Here is a 6,000-nt window from a genome sequence, read left to right on the forward strand (position 1 = left end):
AAGAATTTCCTACTGCTGATTTCTCTCTCTGCCTGGGCTCTGCTCAGTTGGACTCCTGCTAACTCAGGGCCCTGGAGATGGAGGGAGACAAGAATCTCAATGCAGATGTGGGGCACACGCTGAGCCTGTCAGCACTCAGTGGGGCTGGCCTGTCACAGCTGCTGGGCTGCCCTCATGCCCGTCAAACCCTGTCAGGGGTTCCCTCGCTCACCTCACATGGCCCCACCACCACAGGGCATCATGAACCTGCAGTTCAGGTTGCTGCAGCGCATTTCCTAGCAACGCAATCACGGAACAGACAGGACATCACCAGGGAAAGCCAATGTTTATGGACCATGTCAACCTCCCCTTCCTCATCTGGCCACCCAAACGCCCAAGTCACCCTCACCTCCCCCACTCGACCACCCAAACACCACCACCCAGCCTCCTCTCCCCCACCCAGCCACCCAAACACCCCCGCCAGCCTCCCTTCCACCACCCAGCCACCCAAATGCCCATGTCACCCTCTCCCACCTGGCCACCCAAACACCCTGTGCCTCCCCCACCTGCGCCTCCCCAAACAGCCTGGCGTGACACCACCCACGCTCCTCTCCAAAGCCCTGCTTGCCCTTCCCTGCTTGGCCCCAATGGCCCAGCCCAGGCAGGCTGCTCTTCTTCAGGGAAGCAGCGTGCTGGGGCTAGAGTGGCCAGGACTTGGGGTAGCTGGGAACGCCCTGTGCTGGGGGGGCCCAGCTTGGGGCAGTGGGCTGGAGGCACTGGGGCTGCCTGCCCTGTGTCTGGGGGGGGCCGCGTGCCGCCCAAACGCCCTCCCTGTGCTCAGGGGCTGCAGGGGGAGGGGCTGTATGCTGCCCATCTCCCTTGTGCTTGGCAGCTGGGTGGGGGAGGGGCGTGTGCCGCCTGCCTGCCCTGTGCTAGAGGGCTGGGAGAGGGGGACCACGCACTGCCTGCCCTTTGCTCCAGGGCTGAGGGGGAGGGGCTGGTGGCCACGGGGAGGGGGAGCTCTGGCGGAGAAGGGGTGGGGATCCTCAGGCTGGGGGGCAGGGCCCTCTGGTCCTTCACCTGCCACCCATGCAAATGCCTGGGCCAGCCTGCCCTCCACTACCTGGCCACCCAAATGACCCCGCCAGCCTCCTGTCCCCCGCCTAACCACCCAAATTCCCCCACCAGCCTCCTGTCCCTTGCCTGGCCACCCAAACACCCGTGTCACCCTCCTCTTCCCGCCTGGCCACCCAAACGCCGGTCCCAGCCTCCCCTCCCCCGCCTGGCCACCCATACGCCATGCTAGGCAAACACATTCACACCCTACCAGCTGCATCACAGACCCTCTTTCAGCTCCAGCACCCAGTACACTCTCCCACTCCCTGCATCACACCGCCAGCCCGAGGAACACACGTTCTCCACAGACGGAGGCGCAGTGCTGAGTGTGCCCGTAGTTTGGGCTGTGCGTGTGAGTGTGCTGGTGAGGCCCTGGCTGTGCCGTGGCTGGGTGTGTGTTGGTTGGAAGGCAGCGAGCTATGTTTGGGTGGCCAGGCGTGGTGCTACCCTGGGAAATGAGGCACAGAGGTGACAGCCCCAAGGGCTGAGAGCTGAGCTGGGATGAGTACCCAGGTCTCTAAATCACCCTCCTGCTTCAGCAACTGCCTGTCAGTGACCAAAGGCTGGGGGGAGGGGATCTTCTAGGTTTTTGTAAAAATCTGTATTTCTCATCATAGAAGTCATCCCATTGGTATCGCTTGGTGGCAACATCCGTCCACAATAGAAGCAGAATGAGACGGGGCTGGAGCAGAGAAATCTGGGTTGTGCAAAGGGCCACGGGGCTGAGCAGGCAGGGAGCAGAGCTATATGGGGCAGTGTGGGGAGAGGCACTTGCTGAGCCACGGGGCTCTCTGCTGTCTCCTTGACTCCCACTGCACAGCCATCCCCAGCCCTGCTGCCTGATCTCCGCCCCAATACCTGGGCCAGCTCCCTTTCCCTCCCCCCCAGTTAGAAACTGTTGCCATTGATTCTCGATATCTTTTCCCTGGGAGGTGCTGGGCATAGGGGCGGGGAGCTGGGGGAGGTGACCTTTGAGGTCTGGGGGGTTTTAGCTAAAGACTGGAGCGTCCCAGGGTGAGATTTCCAAAAAGCTCATGGTTGAAGCATAACCTGACCACAACAACGTTACAGAAATGTCAGTTGTCCTCTGCTGCATCCTTGTGCTCAGTCCAGCACTGTAGTGTTGGAGAAGAATTTCAGCCTGGAGTGAAGGGCAAGTCTCAAGTGAGTTGTGCAGAGGGAGTCGCTCATTTCTGCTGCCTCCCTAAGACTCCAAACACATGTCACTCACCATTATAATAATAATTGGAGATATACCTATCTCCTAGAACTGGAAGGGACCTTGAAAGGTCATCAAGTCCAGACCCCTGCCTTCACTAGCAGGACAAAGTACTGATTTTTGCCCCAGCTCCCTAAGTGGCCCCTAGAAGGATTGAACTCACAACCCTGGTTTAGCAGGCCAATGCTCTGAAATCTATCACCTCTGGAGGGGAACCCAGCAGCCATTTAACAGGGCACAGCAACACTCCAGTTTAATTTAGGGAATGGGAGAGAAGATCTTTTCCAGATGAAACTACCACAGGAGGTTTAGCTACCCCAAGTAGGGTTTGGCCAGGATGACCCTTCTGGGGTACAAAGCACCAGATCATGCCATAACAACAAGCAGGCACAGAAAGACCAGCAGATGGCAACACAGTGCCCCCTAGTACCAAGGTGGGGCATTGGGCCCATATTGAAGAGTGTCCTCTAATGAACCAGCAACACCATACCTCACTTCCTCTAGTCCGTCCCTTGCATGTCTCCCATACCAACCTTGGCCAAGGCAGATCCTGCTTAGCTTGAGAGACCAAAGAAGTGCACAGCCTGAGATCACTATAAACCACATGGCCAGCCAGGGATGGGCTCCATTATCCCAACACACTCATGATCATGGGGTCTAGGCACCTGCACGTCCTGAGGTGCCAGCCAGGGGCGGCTCCAGGCACCAGCATGCCAAGCGCGTGCTTGGGGCAACAAGCCACTGGGGGTGCTCTGCCGGTCGCCAAAAGGGCGGCAGGCAGGCTGTCTTCGATGGCTTGCCTGCGGAGGGTTCGCTGGTCCCGCAGCTTCGACAGACCTCCCACAGGTGTGCCTGCAAGAGGTCTGCCGAAGCCACGGGACCAGCAGACCCTCCACAGGCATGCTGTTGAAGACAGCCTGCCTGCCGTGCTTGGGGCGGCAAAATGGCTAGAGCCGCCGCTGGTGCCAGCGTGTGAATTCCCAAACCAAACCGCTTAGCTGGACATGCCATTAGAGATCACACATGGCTGCACAAACCCGCCAGCCCACGTTGGCACAGGTGCTACAGCAAGAGGCATGCAGTCCAGCTGCCTTGGGTTCCATCTCTCCTTGGAGGAGGCAAAACAGACAAGCACAGAGCCACCAGAGTTAGCCACGCCACCATGCTCTCACACACGCATGCATTACCAAAGGGACCTGCTGGAGGGACAGAGCCAGTTCACTGCAGGTGCCAGGTAGATGGTGCCAGCCCAGCTTCCCATTCATTTTCCACTCCAGAACAGGCTCCCTCACGGGCACCAGAAACTCACTGCCAGAGCCAGCAAAATGAAATTCAGGCCTACTCTGATTGTAAGTGCTGCGGGGCAGGGGTCCTATCCACTCTCACTGGGGAGCGCCCTGCATGTTGGCAGCGCTCTGGCAAGCCATAAGAAAACTGCAGGGCTCAAAACCAGTCCAGCTGAGGACTCAAGTTATTGACACCCAAACCTGGCCTGGCCCTGCAAACCCCTTCTCTTTGCAAAAGCTATTTTCCCTTCCAGGGGTGTCTGGAGCGTCATGTAAGTCATGCAGCTAAGTGCCCTGGCCGGCTGGAGCCTCTGGTTAGCACCATTTTATACACACTGCCCTGCATTTTCTCCCAGGGCGCCTGAAGTGCTTGGCAGAGGCAGAGAAAGAAATGTCCTTTCTGCTTCCAAGAGGAAGAGAGAGGGGCAGGTTCACTGGAGGGTGACTCCCTCGCCAATCTCAGCAGCCCTGGGCACCTAGACCCAAATTGAAATGAAGGAATGTGTGTGTGTGGGGGGGGGGGGGTTACTTGTTTACTGGTAGTTGTGTGTGGGGGGTGTTCCTTTGAAACCTGCCCTTATTACAAAGCGTTTGCTTCCACTTAATGAATGTTCATGACACACAACTTCCTCTCGCAATCCAGAATACTCCCCCTCGCCCAGATAAAGGCACTCTGCTGCAACCGATGGCTATTTCCAGAAATGTCTGGGGGGACGGGGACTTTCACGCTCAAGTTTTCTGCTTTAGATCTAAAATAAAGATGGGGGGTATAGGAGGTCTCACAACAGCACAAGGTGAGCGGCACCTACTGAATCAACATACAAACTAGTTATTACCAACCTGCTCCCCCCTGCACTAATTCTACCATATCAAGCCCAAGACCACCCCCACCCCAGAACAAAAAATCCGGGGAGATCTGCAACCAATCTCTTGCAATCTGCACGGAAAGTGACTCCACCAGTCAACCCCCGCCCCCCCACAACAAGCAAACAGCAGGACAAAGAGTTGGCAATATCACAGCCCGGTGCACTGAAGGCAACGCGGATTCCCTTACCTTTTCTACCGGCAGGAGGGAGGACGACGACACAAGCCTCTGCTCCTCACCGCTTTGTGTGCCTCTTGCCTGCTGCGGGGGTTGAGATAGAGGGGGGTGTCGGAGGATCGTACCGGAATTTTCACAGCAGACTGCAAATTGGTGAAGCAGGGAGGACAGGTTTCCACGGGGTCCCGGGAGCCGAAGCAGATGCGGAGCTCGCCTGGAAGAAGAAAGAGCTGCTTTCCCTGGAACACCCCCAGCGCCTGGGCCGTCTGCTGCTCCGCCACATCTGCAGCTCCGGAGATCAGGGATGTTTGCCGTTGCCTCTAGGGCTGGATTTGTGTCTCTCCGTCCTGGGGAAGGAGGGTGGAGGGGCTGGTCTCTGCTTCCAGGCGGCAGGCTCCTAGGTGGGGAGGGGGCTTGCGGCGCAAAGCGAGCAGGGGCTGCGGGGAGATGGAAGCGTCTCTTCTCCTCCTCTGGCTTTTTTTTTGGGGTGGGGGGAGTGCGTGGTTTGAAAGGAAAAGGCTGCGGATCAGAGGTGATCGCCTGTTTCAAGGGAAGAGAGGGGAGGGAGGAAGGGATGGTGGGTGGGTGGATGGATGGAGAGGGCTGTGGAGGGGGGTGTTATTTCCCAGCGTGATTTATTGCAGCCCTGCGGAGCTGTCTGAAATTGACCGGCGCTGATCAGTTTCAGACAAATTCTCCATTTCAAGGCTGAACCAAACCCTGGGAGCTGAGCGCATGCCCCCCAGCAGCTCCTCCCCTGGCTAGAGGGCAGCACTAGGACAGGCTGGAGAAGCAGGCACACAGCGCAGCCAGGGGAGGGACGCGCACAATGCAGTCCCAGCCCCGGCCCACCACCCACCTCCCCACATTCCCCAGGAAATCCCTGCAGGAATCCAGCTCCCCCGCCGCGCCAGGAGCAGGGAGGTCACAGGCTGCAGGGAGGCGAGGCGAGCTCCTCCGGGCCCAGGGGTGTGAGCAATGCACCGGGGGGGCGGGGAGGAGGGCAGTTAGGAAACGATGGCTGCCCTGCATTCCTCTCTCACGCATCCCTTGCCTGTCCCCTCCCTCAGCCCTGCGGCAAGGCCTGAAAGGATCGGAGATGGGTGGGAAGCCGGGGGAGGCAGGTTGCACAGCAGCACTTCAATTTCTGATGCCCTTTTCCATTCCCCTTTCAGGGGGCTGCGAAGAAAGGGCTAGGTCTAGTGGTTCCATCAGGGCTGGTGGAGTCTCTTCTGAGCTCTGCCACCGATTTGGTGTGTGGCCACAGACAGGTCACATTGCCTCAGTTTCCCACTGGAAAACTGCTACTTATTAGTGAAGAGCCTCAGGAGGAACTGCGGGGCTCAGCCTGGGAACTA

The 6,000-nt window shown here is 58.4% G+C and overlaps 1 protein-coding gene across 1 annotated transcript in view; it reads right to left on the bottom strand.

Annotated features, from left to right (window-relative positions):
- GLIS2 (GLIS family zinc finger 2) overlaps positions 1-5,376 on the bottom strand; it is a 31,868-nt gene extending 26,492 nt beyond the window's left edge. The window contains exon 1 of the mRNA XM_032781660.2: positions 4,655-5,376. The gene's annotated coding sequence lies outside the window, so the exon portion shown is untranslated. The remainder of the gene's footprint in view (positions 1-4,654) is intronic.
- Between the last annotated feature and the right edge of the window lie 624 nt (positions 5,377-6,000).

Source organism: Chelonoidis abingdonii, chromosome 9 (genome assembly GCF_003597395.2).
Source record: "Chelonoidis abingdonii isolate Lonesome George chromosome 9, CheloAbing_2.0, whole genome shotgun sequence".
NCBI lineage: Eukaryota > Metazoa > Chordata > Testudines > Testudinidae > Chelonoidis > Chelonoidis abingdonii.